General features: G+C 40.4%; 1 protein-coding gene across 6 annotated transcripts in view; it reads left to right on the forward strand.

The window, feature by feature from the left end:
- The first annotated feature begins 2090 nt into the window (after positions 1-2090).
- The window catches only part of KATNAL1 (katanin catalytic subunit A1 like 1), a 138484-nt gene continuing 126003 nt past the window's right edge, over positions 2091-14571 (forward strand). The window contains exon 1 of one of the 6 annotated variants that reach the window (XM_053672890.1): positions 2091-2199. The gene's annotated coding sequence lies outside the window, so the exon portion shown is untranslated. The other 5 variants (XM_053672894.1, XM_053672889.1, XM_053672888.1 and 2 more) reach the window with 5 other exon arrangements.

A 14571-nucleotide genomic window follows, 5' to 3' on the forward strand; every position in this document is an offset into this window, starting at 1 on the left:
ATTTTAGGTTACTTGCAACCTTCATTTAAAACCCCTCAGTTGCTCCAAACCTTCAGAAGAGTATGCTATCCAAACAACCAAAGAAAATGTTGTGTGTCAGCAGGAGATGAGATGCAAGGGGGCCTGCATGTTCAGAGAAAGCAAAACTTGGAGCCAGAGTGACTCTGTGGTCATTAACTCCCAGGGCATGTGGGATCTTGGAGAGCACACTGGCCTGTCCACAGGCGGTGAAAGGGACTTGAATCAACCTGAACAAAACCTCTGTGAACAAGGTGGCCCCAACTGGAATGGAATAACATACACAGGAGATTGTTATTTTCAATCATAATTTCTCAAGAGACATTTATTACCAGAAAATGATACAGTCAGTAATTTCCCCTTTCCCCCTACTTATTTAATGTCAGGCCTCATTTTTCCCCATGAGCAAAATCTGGAAATTAGAACTAAACAATCTCTATGGTTTCTATGAATTTATAGCTGTCATAATAATCTTGGAGATACAATACAAAGAACAGATTGGTGGTTGCTAGAGGTGCAGGTGGAGGGTGGGTGAAATGGGTGAAGGGGGTCAAAAAGTACAAACTTCCAGTTATGAGGTAAATCCTGGGGATGCAATGTACAGCATAGGGACCATAGTTAATAATACTATACTGTATGTTTGAAAGTTGCTAAGACAGTAGATCTTTTGAAAAACTAACTCATATTTTTATTCTTTTGATGCAAATTTACATACAATGAAATGTACAAACCATAGGTGTATCATTCCATGAGTTTTGACAAATGCATATACCTCTGTAACCCTAATGTTAAGTGAGAGAGCTTTACCAAAACTACAGAAAACTCCCTCTTAAGTCAAACCCACCCTCGCCTTCAGGCTACCATTACCATGATGAATTAAATAATTAATAATTAAAATTTATTGTTGAATGCCAGGCTTTGTTTTATAATGCTTTGTCAGCATCAAGCTCTGTAAGAATGATATTACCTGCATACATATATACCTGGATATACCCAGTGTGGCATTAGACCTGAATGAGGAAGGAGATAGAAGCTAATCTCAGTTTGTACCACACTGCATTGTGGGGGTTCAGAACAAGTCATCTTAAAATGTGCCTCTGGAATGCAGATTGTTTTAAGCTAAAGGAAACTTTAGCCACCTGCTCAAGAAAAACTTCTTCCCTCAACCACTTAGTGAACTTCAGTTAGGGGCCTTGCCCATGAGATGATCACTTTTGACCTCTCTATAGGGCAGGCATTTATTTACTAAACATCTGCTTTTCTTATCCTCTTGCAATGACCCTTTGAAGCCCCAATCTGCATTACCTCATCCCTAGCTCAGGTTACCTTATACACCCATTTCCCCCTTTCTGTCTCCGAACCTCTCCTGCATGTGGGGGTCTCTGACTTCTCATGTATTAAATTCGGTCATTTTCTCTTGCTAATCTGTCTAGAGGTTAGAGGAAGGTTGGCTCCTCCCCCTACAGCATCTGAGATGGTACGGGAGGTCCACAAAGTATTACAGATCAAAATGCAAGGGAAACTCATGCTATTTGCAAGTTCTCAAACCTCCTGAATCATCCTAAATGCCAAAAGCACTACACCTTCCTAAAAGATTCCCTTCTCTCCCATTGCTCAGAAAACAGTGGGAGCAAGGAGGTGTGACAGGTTGCAAATGTGATTACACTGTTGAGCAGCCCAAACCAAGGCAGCTCAGACAGCAGACAGGTCTTGGCCAGAGCCCAGCGGGCGGCGGGAGGGGCAGGCTGGGTTTCCCTCCTCTGATGACACAGGCGTCTTCTCAGAATCCAGCCGCATCCTTGAGTTCAGCCACGGGAAAAGGACAGGTGTCCTGCCATGCGGATAGCCTCTGGCAGAACTCCTCGAGCGGCCCGATCGCTCAGTCAGTCAGCTGTTCTCATCAGTGTCGCCGTCTTCCCTCCTAGACACACCTTTGCGCCTCCTTTTTGCCCGCTCCCCCCGTCCCCATGCCGGCGGGATGGATTCCGGGCTCCTCCCCTGAGCTGACTCCTACCACTCCCTCGACACCACCACCTGGCAGCCCGCGCTGCCATGACAACCGTACGCCTCTTCACGCTTGTCGTGAACTAACGGACTCCGGTGTCCGCGGACCGGGCCCTACCCCCACCGCACCCCGCTCGGACCGCCATCACTGGCAGACGGCTGATCTACGGCACCTGGGTAATGAGGCCAACAGAGACCGGCGGAGCGGGAGAGCAGGCGGTGGGGTGCCCGGGGTGACAGCCACACCTCGCTCCCCGTCGCAGGGGCGCGTGGTGAGTGGGAGAACCCCTCGGCGCCAGGCTCGTGGGTCATTGTGGGGATTGTAGTTCCACGGCTCCTGGGACTCGCGGCCTTGGCTGGGGGGCTTGGACGGGAGAACTACAAAGCCCAGCGGCGCCGACGGCTGGAGGAGACCGATAAACTTTCAGCGGACCGTGCGGGAGAAAAAAAATCTCTCTTTGTGGTGAGGGGCTCTCGGGTGGTCGCGGAACCTGGCGCTGTGCACTAGGAAAGGGAAGTGAAGGTGAGATTGGACTTATCCCCGGTCACTGGCGCCCGCCTCGGTTCGGCTCCGTCCTCCTCGGCGGGGCAGCGCCCAGCGCAGGCTGGGGAGGAGCAGCCTCCCTGCTGCGGGGCCTCGGGCCTTGCGGAATCTGTGACCCGCCCAGGCTGCTGCCTCTGCGTGCAGAACGTGTGTCTGGCACACGTTTGATGTAAGACCCTACGAGCTCTATTTTGTCAGGCTCTCCTCTTTTCCCTGGTACGTTTATTTCTAGATATTTATTCATGTGTATTTTGCAGTAGCCCAGAGGCGTTTGCATACTAAACCCATTGATTAATAATTACCCAATGGGTATTGATGTTTAAAGGTTAAGAGTAGAAGTGGATCAAAGATACTGTGCTATTATTATATAGTAGTATTTGAAGTTTTTACCGTTTTTGCATTTTTGCATTTTATTTTTGGGGGGACAGGATTGCAAAATGAGTTACCCTCACCCCCAGCTTGAGCAGTGCCTATAAGTATTTTGAGTCCACGTTGAAGATTAATTGAACTTTAAATTGCAACACTAGTAATTTTTAAAGCACAGACTTTTCTTTTTTAAGCAGTGAATAGTAATATTTTCTTTGATTAATCCATTTTTTTGGAATTTTTCAGGAGCATGTTTTCAGGATGGAAAATGCCTTATTCTATTATTATTATTATTATTATTATTATTATCATTACTCGGGAGTACACCTTAGTCCCTAGAGTTGGTTGATTGGCTGAGGCGTCAGTGGTGGTGAGAAAGCTGACACAGATTTAGGCAACCTCTCTTAACCCTTTAATATTTTTTTTGATAGGCAGATAACCATCCTAGAAATTTGGTATTTTATATAGTATGTTGGAAAATTATTGGTATTATTGTGTGCTTTTGTGCTTTAAAAAATAAAGCAACCTAAGTCCAATGTAAAATTCCTTTTCTCTCAATTAAAACGAAGCTGGTTTCTTAAGAAGTTTTACTTAAAACTGCAATTTTGTGCAAGGGGATGGAAAGTAGATTTAGTAAGACCATTAGAAAAAAATCAAAGCCTTCTGTTATGTAGTAGAGGGATTTGAAGTATTTTATTTATTTGTTTAGGATTTATTAAGAACCTGTTATGCGCCAGACATTATTCCAGGCAGTAGGAATATAGAGATGGTGGGAAATAGTGTGTGTCCTGCATGACGAAGAGTCACGTCATCACAATAATGTGATATATACGGGTGCAAGTTGCTATAGGAGCCCAGAGTGGGAATAAATAGCAACATAACATTAACATTTATTTAATGCTTATTCTTTGGGAGGCACTGTGAGTATATATTTTTAATGCAGCATCTTATTGAATCCTCACAATCTTATGGAAATAGCTACTGTCATTTCGACATGAGGAAACAGACTTACAGAGACTTTGCCTAAAGTCCTAGCTGATAAGTTGTGAGCCTGGAATTTCAGAGCATATGAGTCTAACTTATCTAAGTCAGGATCTCAAACTAGTGCCATTCTCTGCACCCATTGGTAGAAAGATCCCGATTCTGTCTAAGGAGGTCAGGGCAAGTCCAGTGTGAAGGGACATTTGACTTGTGTTAAGAAAGTTGAGTAAACTTTCACTGGAGAGAGAATGAGGAAAGTCATTCTGGGCAAATGGGACAACTTGCTTTTTGGATAGATTTGAGTGCTTTGTATTTGGGGAACTCTAGGCCATTCTGATGACTGAGTCCCAGAATACATACAGTGTAGCAGGACAGGCCAGATCTCAAAGTGCCTAGTAATGAGTTTAGAATTTTTCTTCAACACGGGGTGACCATTGAAGAATTTCAAGTGTAGTGTTATGTTGTTTGTAGTTTAGAAAGAAAACTCCAGCTCCAGTGTGGCGAACGAGCCTACCAGAGGATAGAGTGGTGGTGGGGAAACCAATTTTAGAACAGCAACAAAGTCCTGTAGAGAAATGAAGAGAGTTTGAACTGAGACGTTGGAGTTACAGAAGGAGATGGATTGTAGAATTACTTATGAGGTAAAATCAATAAGACTTGGGAGTTTGGATGTTGAGGGCTAGAAAGATATGGAACCCTAAGACAACTGATTCCTAGTTTTCTGTCTAGAATGAGTGACAGGGTCATGAAACCATTGATTGAGGTGAAGTGGAGCAGGTTTTTGTGGATGTGAAAGATAAAGATAAAGCAGTTCAGTTTGGAGTGTTTGTTCCAGGTTCCTGTGGGTATTCAGGTAAGTATGCATGGATCTGGAGTTCAGGAGAGAGAGCTCACCGCTGGAGGTAGAGGTTTGCATACAGATCAGTAGTGAAGTGATAGGAGGGAACGAATGGACCAGCTCAGAGGAGGATGCTTAGAAATGAAAAAGGGAGGAGTCTGAATATGGAACTCTTGCAAACTAGCATTTACGCCGTGTGTGCACCTGCACACTCACGGGTTTCGTGGGATATTTTGAGAGGAAGTGGGAGAAAAGCTGACACAGGATGCTGAGATTAGGAGGTGAGAGGAAGAACCCCAGAGCATGCGTAACAAGTAACAGAGGTAACAAGTAACAGAGGAGAAGGAAAGGCAACAATGAGGAGGCCGGAGTGTATCAGGTGACTCAGAGAGGGCAAGTAAGGTAAAGATTTAACAATGTCCAAAGGATTTGGTGGCTCCGGATCATTTCTAAACTTTACAAAAATGAGGAAGAGGAATCTGAGCATAGGCTGTTTGAAAAAAAAGTTTAAAAATTTTCATAATGACACATATCAAAAGAAAGTAGAATGAGCTCCCATGTAGTCATCACCTAGCTTGAAGAATGAACACATAACTACTTTTGTTTCATTTATAATGCCTGCCCCCCAGCTGGATTATTTTAAAGCTAAACTCAGATATCATATCATTTTATTTGTGATTTTAAAAATATCTTTAAACATTAAGGATTAGTTAAGAATATGTAAATATAATATCCTACTTTTAAAAACCGACAGTACTTCCTTAATGTGAAATTTCTAGTCCCTTTAAAAAGAAGTTCTACTTTTTAAAAAGAAGCTTGGCTATGTAAAAAACAAAGAGATGAGGCAGTAAGTAAAAAAAGTTTGTAGGGCTTTTTGTTTGTTTTAAAATTGGTAACAAATTATTAGGGAAAAAGCCAATGAGCAGGAAATGTTTGAAGATGTAGGGGATGAAGAAAGAGGAGAGAGCTGATAGAGGTCCCCCCAAATGTAAGGAAGGTTGGGATGAGCAGGGTGAAAGAATTAATTTGTTGCATTTTATAAGTATCAACTAAGTGCTGGCTGTGTTCCTAGTGTTGATAGAGGAGAGTTGTGCTGAAAAAGGAAGAGAAGAGGTACAAGGATAATTACAGGTTGAGTAATGAAAGGTGAGCAAGTTCCACACTAGGGTTTCTAAGAGGCGGATGGCAATAACGGTCAACTGATAAGGGAAGAGATTGGGGTTAGGAAAGGAGAGTGTTGGGATTTGGCATAGCTGTGGTGGAAAGGGGCCTGAGCTAGGACATGTAAGAATTGTTCCACTGAACCGAGATTAGGAATAAGTAATTTTCAATGACAACAAAACACGAGGTTATGTGATTGTTTTCCTTAAATTTTGATTGGTTTACTAACGGAGAGCTTAATATATTGAGGAAACTTGTGCTACTGAGGGGAAGAGATCAAGGCTAAGCACTTAGAGTCAGATCATTCCTCAACAATTTTGGATTTATTCATTTAATTGATAATTGTCTGTTTTGTGTAAATATCACAGTAAAATTAGGTAGGCCCCTACAGATAGTTTGGATTGAAACTTTGTGTTTTATTTTCTCAATATGTGCATTTGTATTCTTTTACAGAGAACATTCTCCAGGGGTCAGTTACTGAGTGGTGTAGTGAAAGGAGTCAGGCAGACAGGTTGTCCAGTTCCCAATCTACAGCTTAGAGTCTGTGATCACAGGCAAGTTTCCAAACCGCTACCCATACTCCAAAAGATGTAGATACTGTCATGTATTACAAGATTATTGGGAAGATTAGACAGTTTTATGGAGGTAAACCTTTAGTGCTCAATAACGGAAGACCTTCCTCTTCCCTGTCTCCCCCTCCTTACCAACAACAGGACAGGATTGTCATTTCTGTTGGACAAAAGGCCATGTTCTGGGGACTTTATGTGACCATATGAGGCAGGTAGATCGGGTAGTAACATTACAAAATGATATTTGATATGTAAAAGATTCATCAATTATTCTTTTAAATGAGGCTTCCTTAAAAACTATAAAGTGTTACTTTACAATCTATTAATAGTAGTAAAGCCTTTGACTTGGTTTCAGCATCAGAGAAACAGAGTTCTGCTACATGATTTGAGATCCCAGTAGTATTAAAATTTTCAGTTCTCTGACTACATCTCATTTCTGTGCTGATTTAATGATAGTTTTACTAATATTTGAGCATCTGCTTATAAATGAACATATATGTACTATAATTTTGTACTATAAGATGCGTCCCCCCCAAATTTGGGAGGAATAATGGTTGTTAATGCTGCTGTTGAGTTCTGTTTACATTTACATTGATGAAATATTATGTTATTAAATATTTTACCACATTTTTTGCTTCAGTTTTTTTCCCTGTTTTCCTCCTCTGAAACCTAACTGCATCTTATGGTCTGAAAATACATTATATTTTAATGTACGCAGCACTTTTAAAATACTTTCTCTTCTAGATGAACATACATGGTAGACCTAGTGGAAATACACGTTAGAGTACCCGATAAAAGTCAGGTATGTACAGGCATGTTTTAGATAAAGTTAAGGCATAGATTTGTGAGAGTAATGTAAAAAAATGGAGTAATTTTCTAAGGTGAGTTTTTCAATCTTCATTAGCTGTCTTGTGGTAGGGATGGTTTGATTGCGCTTTTATTTGAAGGTATGGAGGTGGAATAAATGGCCTTTTAAGTCCCTTTCTAACTTTGTAATGGTAAATTAATGATTGTCCATTAGTAATCGTTGATGAAAAGCTCCTGTTAAGCCTGTCTTTTTAGTGAGCCCCAGTTATTACATCTTCTTTGAAGTCAAGAATTATGTTGATAACTCCACATGGCCTTACATAGTCCCTTACATAATTATAGGTATTTGCTAAATGGGATAGACGCTTACCAAATAGTGTAGATTGGATGATGAGTGTGTGAGCGAATAAATATGATAAGAAAATTACTTGTTTGAAGAGTGCTTGATAAAGTAATATGAAACAGGATTTTGAAAGGTTTTATGTTATATTATTAAAAAAATGATGAAATTAAGGAACAGTAGTATTTGTATAGGCAATCTGAACAAGATACATTATTTTATTTACACTAATTAGCTTTTTATTTTTATTTTTTGGTTAGCCGTGTAACTGAAGGAGTTGATATGTTTTGTAGGCATTTGAGGCAGGAGAGAGTATAATGAGCCAACACGGCAGGCTCTGAGTTAGACATAGCTGGGTGCAAATCCAGGCTCTGGGTAAGTTTAAATTCTTTAAAGTCTCAGCCTCCTCTTCTTTTAAATGGGATTAATCATTTTTATTTAGTAGTGTGGTTAGGATTAAATGAGATAATGACTAGTAAACCATTTTCATCACATTGCCTGACGTGCGTTAAGCATTCTGTAAATGTTGTCACTATTATTTTCATGCTAAAAGGGTATTTATGCACTTCACACTTACAGTTTAAGCTACCATTCCAGACAGAGTGGCAGGTGATAAACATTTTTTTATCTTCTGTAATATTTTAAACATGCCAGTGGACATTAGTACATGGGGAGAAATTACTGCGATAGTTATTTTTGAGAAACAGTTAAGATCTTAGAATTATCTGTCTAGATTCTTTTATGTTGCATGGATAGTTATTTTTCCGTTTTTCAAGTATTTTGAGAAGTTAGCTTAGGTAAGGAAACAAATGAAAAGGCTTCATTTGCTACAGACATTCGCCTGTTATTTCTGGGTTTGTGATTAAGTCATATTTTCTATTATTCATGGCAAGTTCTTGAAAATATAACCCAACACAAAAAGATGGGAGGAGTTGTAACTTTTCAAATTAACTATTAGCGATGAGTACTCACATAGGAGGCTAATCTATTGCTGTTAAAACATATTTCAGGATGTAATCATTTGAGAAGTTGTGGTTATGTGCTTTTTAAAATGGCTTGTATTTATAGTAATCATTGTGTGAAATAAACTGGACTTTGGTGATTTGGATAAGCATTGAAAATATGACACGAACAATGTTGGGGTATTACCTGAAGGAGTGGGAGTTGTTGGGTGGAAGGGGCAAAGGGGGAAAATTAGGACAACTGTAATAGCATAATCAATAACATGTAATTAAAAATACAGGCAAAGCCTGGATATAAGTAGAATTCATTGTAGAACAAAATGCTGAAAACCACACTTGATTTGTTGTTGTGTTGGTGACTGTTTCCATATTTCTAGAACAGATACTACTTTCAGGAATTTATAACTCACAGAAGGAAAAGAAGTAATATGAGAGGGATATGAAAGTATGAGACTGAAAATAGTTTAAAGCAGAGATTTTTTCTTAAATCTTGTAGGCATTATAACTAAATTAAATATCATTCAATAAAATTTAGTTTGAAAAAATGTTTCTATATAAAAACCAGTACAATGTACAGACATAAGAATTATAAATATTATGATTTCATCAAAAATAATTATTAGTGACATCCTAAGCAGTTTTGGGTTCTGGGTATAAGCTAGTTTTTAGTTTTTCCAAATAATGTGTATTAGTCTTGGTATGAGATTAAAAATCCAAGTATGTTGGGAGAGAAGGTGTGTGTGTGTGTGTGTGTGTGTGTGTGTGTGTGATGTGGTCAATGTTAAGGAGAGGAGAGTGTGTTGGAGATGTAGTTGGAGAGGCAGGTTGGAACCAGGGCTTTATCTGTTACATTTAGATCTGAGTGTTGGAGAAGACAAGTCTTAATTATCTAGAACCTGATTAAGCAATAATCCTTATTCTTGATCTGAGTATGAACTTGAACTGAGCTCTGCGTTTTATTTTGAGTATAGGACTCTATGTGAAGATATTACTTGGATCGTTCTGTATAAGGCAGCATTACTGTGTCAGTTGGGCAGTAAACATTGCAAGAAGATGCTGAGTTCATTTTTTGAATACATGATAAACTCAAAATATGAGAAATATTGTGAAATATTAGACATTGCCAAAACCTTTCATGCCTTGTTTAGGTGTAACCTGACCTGTTTAAAGTCCTAGAAACTCTTCTCATTTATATTAAATGAGATTTTAAAAACTATATATTTCAAAATTATGGTTGGAAGTAATTAAAGTTATGGTATAGCATGTAGAAATTTATAGTGAAAACTGGGTGAGTTCATTTCTTGTTATTTTTGAGGAAAAACTTAAGCTGCTCCAAACCTCTATATTAATGTTGAATATAGGGTAAAATAATAGCTTACATTGTTTCAGTGCTCATATGCTATGAGTGATATTAACATATTATTACATTTAACTTTTACAATAACCTCATTATATTAAATAGTATTTTCCTTATTTTGTAGATGTAGAACATGATTTGCCTGTGGTCTCAGCTAAAAATCTGTGGTGCCTCTATTAAAACCAGGTTTCTCTGTCCGGAATTTTTATATTGCTTCCACACACGAATAGCTCAGTTTGGTAAACAATTCTAGGTTGGCATTCTCCCCCTGCCCCATTCCTTAGCACTTGGGAGATGTTCCACCTACCCCAGGCTTCCCGTGTTCCTTTTAGAGTTAGCTGTCAATATATTATCTTTCCTTTGTAGATAATATATCATTTCTCTCTTGCTTTTAGCATTCTTCAGTTTACTACATTGCCTCTAGGTGTACACTTATTTTTATTTAAGAGAGTTGTATGTCAGCTACAGATTTTGGAAGTTTCTTAGCCACGATATGCTTGAATATTGCTTCTGTCTTCTTTTTCTTTCTCTTTCTACCTTCTGAATTTCTTTTTAAATATATTTTATTGATTATGCTATTACGGTTGCCCTATTTCTCCCCCTTTATTCCCCTCTGCCCTGTACACCCCCTCCCACCTGCATTCCTGCCCCCTCCTTAGTTCATGTCCATGGGTCATACATAAAAGTTCTTTGGCTTCTCCATTTTTTATACTTTTCTTAACCTCCCCCTGTTTATCTTCTACCTACCATTTATGCTACTTATCCTCTGTGCCTTTTCCCCCCTCTCTTCCCACCCACTCCCCTACTGATAACCCTCCATGTGATCTCCATTTCTGTGATTCTCTTTCTGTTCTAGTTGCTTGCTTAGTTTGTTTTTATTTTTGTTTTTGTTTTAGATGTGGTTGTTAATAACTGTGAGTTTGTTGTCATTTTACTGTTCATATTTTTAATCTTTTTCTTAGATAAGTCCCTTTAACATTTCATATAATAAAGGCTTGGTGATGATGAACTCCTTTAACTTGACCTTATCTGGGAAGCACTTTATCTGCCCTTCCATTCTAAATGATAGTTTTGCTGGATAAAACAATCTTGGATGTAGGTCCTTGCCTTTCATGATTTCAAATACTTCTTTCCAGCCCCTTCTTGCCTGCAAGGTTTCTTTTGAGAAATCAGCTGACAGTCTTATGGGCACTCCTTTGTAGGTAACTGTCTCCTTTTCTCTTGCTGTTCTAAGATTCTCTCCTTATCTTTAATCTTGGGGAACTTAATTATGATGTGCCTTGGCATGTTCCTCTTTGGGTCCAACTTCTTTGGGACTCTCTGAGCTTCCTGGAAGTGTATTTCCTTTGCCAGATTGGGGAAGTTCTCCATTATTTGTTCAAATAAGTTTTCAATTTCTTGTTCCTCCTGTCCTTCCGGTACCCTTATGATTTGGATGTTGGAACGTCTAAAGATGTCCTGGAGGTTCCTACACCTCTCCTCATTATTTTGAATTCTTGTTTCTTCATTCTGTTCTGGTTGAATGTTTCTTTCTCCCTTCTGGTCCACTCCATTGATTTGAGCCCTGGCTTCCTTCCTGTCACTGTTGGTTTCCTGTACATTGTCCTTTATTTCACTTAGCATAGCCTTCATTTTTCCATCTAATTTGTGACTAAAATCAACCAGTTCTGTGAGCATCCTGATTACTAGTGTTTTGAACTTTGCCTCTGATAGGTTGGCTATCTCTTTGTTACTTAGTTGTGTTTTTTTCTGAAGCTTTGATCTGTTCTTCTGTTTTGGCCATTTTTTTTTGTCTTGTCATGCCTGTTACATATGAGGGGCAGAGCCTTAGGTGTTCACCAAGGCAGGGCAACCCTGGTTGCTGCATTGCGATCCTGTATGTAGGGGAGGGGTTTGATGCCGTTTGCTCTGCTCTCTGCTGGTTTTTAGTCACTTCCCCTTGCTGCCTGCAATCAAATCGGGCCCTTCTGGTGCTGATTCCCAGGTGGGTGGGTTTGTGTACATTTAAGAACCCTGTGGATCTCTGCAATAAACTCTTCTGTGAGGCTGGGAGTTTCTCCCACTACCGCCTCAACCCCCACAGGTGTTTTCAGTCAGAGGTTTGTGGCTTTATTTCCCTGAGCTGGAACTCTGGGTTGGGTGGTCTGTCTCACTCCCCAGTTGTTCCTCCTGGTTTATTTGCATGTGAATGTGGGACTATCCAGTCCACCAGCAGCTGCTTCACCAGGGCCACCAGCCCCCACCTTGCTGTGAGTCCTCTCTGCCTGGCTGCTTGTCTCCGCCACTACTACTGGTCTGGATGAATATTTCTTCTTTAACTCCTTGGTTGTCATACTTCCATACAATTTGATTTTCTGTCAGTTCTGGTTATTTTTTTGTTTTAAATTTGTTGTTGTCCTTCTTTTGGTTGTGTGAGGAAGCACAGTGTGTCTGCCTATGCCTCCATCTTGGTTGGAAGTCCTGTCACCATTTTTTTGGATTATTTTTTCCTCTTGTTGTTATGATTTTTTTGTCATTTTCTTATATTCCAAATCATTGATTTAATTCTCAGCTTCATCTACTCCACTGTAAATTCTTCTTGTTTCAATTAGTGTATTCTTCATTTTTTAAAAAATATATTTTATTGATTATGCCATTACAGTTGTTCTATTCCCCCCTTCATTCCCCTCCACCCTGCACACCCCCTCCCCCACAATTCCCCCCTTTAATTTATGACAGTGTGCATGTCTCAAGTTCTTTAGATTCTATATTTCCCCTACTATTCTTGACCTCCCCCCATCTATTTTCTACCTACCGTCTATGCTACTTATTTTCTGTACCTTCTCCCCCCTTTTCCTTCTCCCACTCTCCTGTTGCTAACCCTCCATGTGATCTTCATTTCTATGGTTTGCTCCTGATCTAGCTGTCCTCTTAGTTTGCTTTTGTTTTAGGTGTGGTTGTTAATAACTGAGTTTGCTGTCCTTTCACTGTTCATGTCTCTTTATCTTCTTTTTCTTAGATAAGTCCCTTTAACATTCCATACAATAAGGGCTTGGTGATGATGAACCCCTTGAATTAGATCTTATCTGAGAAGCACTTTATCTGCCCTTCTATTCTGAATGAAAGCTTTGCTGGATATAGCAATCTTGGATGTAGGTCTTTGGATTTCATGACTTGGAATACTTCTTTCCAGCCCCTTCTTGCCTGTAAGGTCTCTTTTGAGAAATCAGCTGATAGTCTAATGGGCACTCCTTTGTAGGTGACTGTCCCCTTATCTCTTGCTGCTTCTAGGATTCTCTCCTTCATTTTAATCTTGGCTAATGTAATTATGATGTGCCTTGGTGTATTCCTTCTTGGGTCCAACTTCTTTGGGATTCTCTGAGCTTCCTGGACTTCCTGGAAGTCTATTTCCTTTGCCAGATTGGGGAAGTTCTCCTTTATTATTTGTTCAGATAAGTTTTCCACTTGTTGCTCTTCCTCTTCCCCTTCTGGTACCCCTATAATTTGGATGTTGGAATGTTTGAAGATGTCCTGGGGGTTCCTAAGCCCCTCCTCATTTTTTTGAATTCTTGTTTCTTCATCCTTTTCTGTTTTGTTAATTTTTTTTCCTTCTGGTCCACTCCCTTGATTTGAGTCCCAGTTACCTTTTCATCATTATTGGTTTCCTGTGCATTTCCCTTCATTTCAATTAGTTTAGCCTTCATTTGTTCCTCTAATTCGTGACTAAAATCAACCAGTTCTGTGAGCATCCTGATCACCAGTGTTTTGAACTGTGCATCTGAAAGTTTGGCTATTTCTTTGTCGCTTAGATTTATCGGCTCTGGGGCTCTGAGTTGTTCTTGAGCCATGTTTTGGTCTGTTCGAGCCTGTTATGTATGAGGAGTGGAGCCTTAGGTGTTCACCAGGGCGGGGCTACCCAGGTCGCTGGTTTGTGATGCTGTATGTGGGGGTGAGTCAGAAAGGGGTCACCCAGGTCACTGGTTTGTGCTGCTGTATGTGGGGGTGGGCTCAGAGAGGGACAATGGTGGTTCCCTCTGCTGCTTCCCGCTGCTGGGGCCTTTGTGATCCATCTCACTGCTTGTTCCCTCACTGGTTTTGTCTGCTCGTGAATGTGTTACCTCAGTCAGCCCTCAGTGGGTCTGCCTGCTACTCCACTCCTGGGATCCGCCCACGCTGCCAGTGGTCCTGTGTTGCGCACCTGGGTGGGTGGGGCGTGTCGGGTGGGTCCGGTGGATCTTTCCTGCCCGACCCCACTCTGCTGCTGGCTCTGCCTCTCTTACCAGTTTGGCTGAAGGGTTCGTTGTTGTCAGACTTCCGTATAGTTCAATTTTTTGTGGTTTGGCTGCGTTCTTGTTGCTAAAACTTTGTTGTTTTTAAACTTGGTTGTGCGAGAAGGTTCAGTGTTTCTGTCTACGCCTCCATCTTGGCGGAAGTCTATTCTTCATTTTTGACTGGATCTTTTTTATGTTGTTGAGGTCCTCACTAAGTTCCTTGAGCACCCTTATAACTAGTGTTTTGAGCTCTGCATTTGATAGATTGCTTATCTCCATTTCATTTAGCTTTTTTTCTGGAGTTTTGATCTGTTCTTTCATCTGGGCCATGCTTCTGTGTCTCCTCATTTTGGCAGCCACCCTGTGTTTGTTTT

Source organism: Artibeus jamaicensis, unplaced genomic scaffold (genome assembly GCF_021234435.1).
Source record: "Artibeus jamaicensis isolate MK-2021 breed Jamaican fruit bat unplaced genomic scaffold, CSHL_Jam_final contig_793, whole genome shotgun sequence".
NCBI lineage: Eukaryota > Metazoa > Chordata > Mammalia > Chiroptera > Phyllostomidae > Artibeus > Artibeus jamaicensis.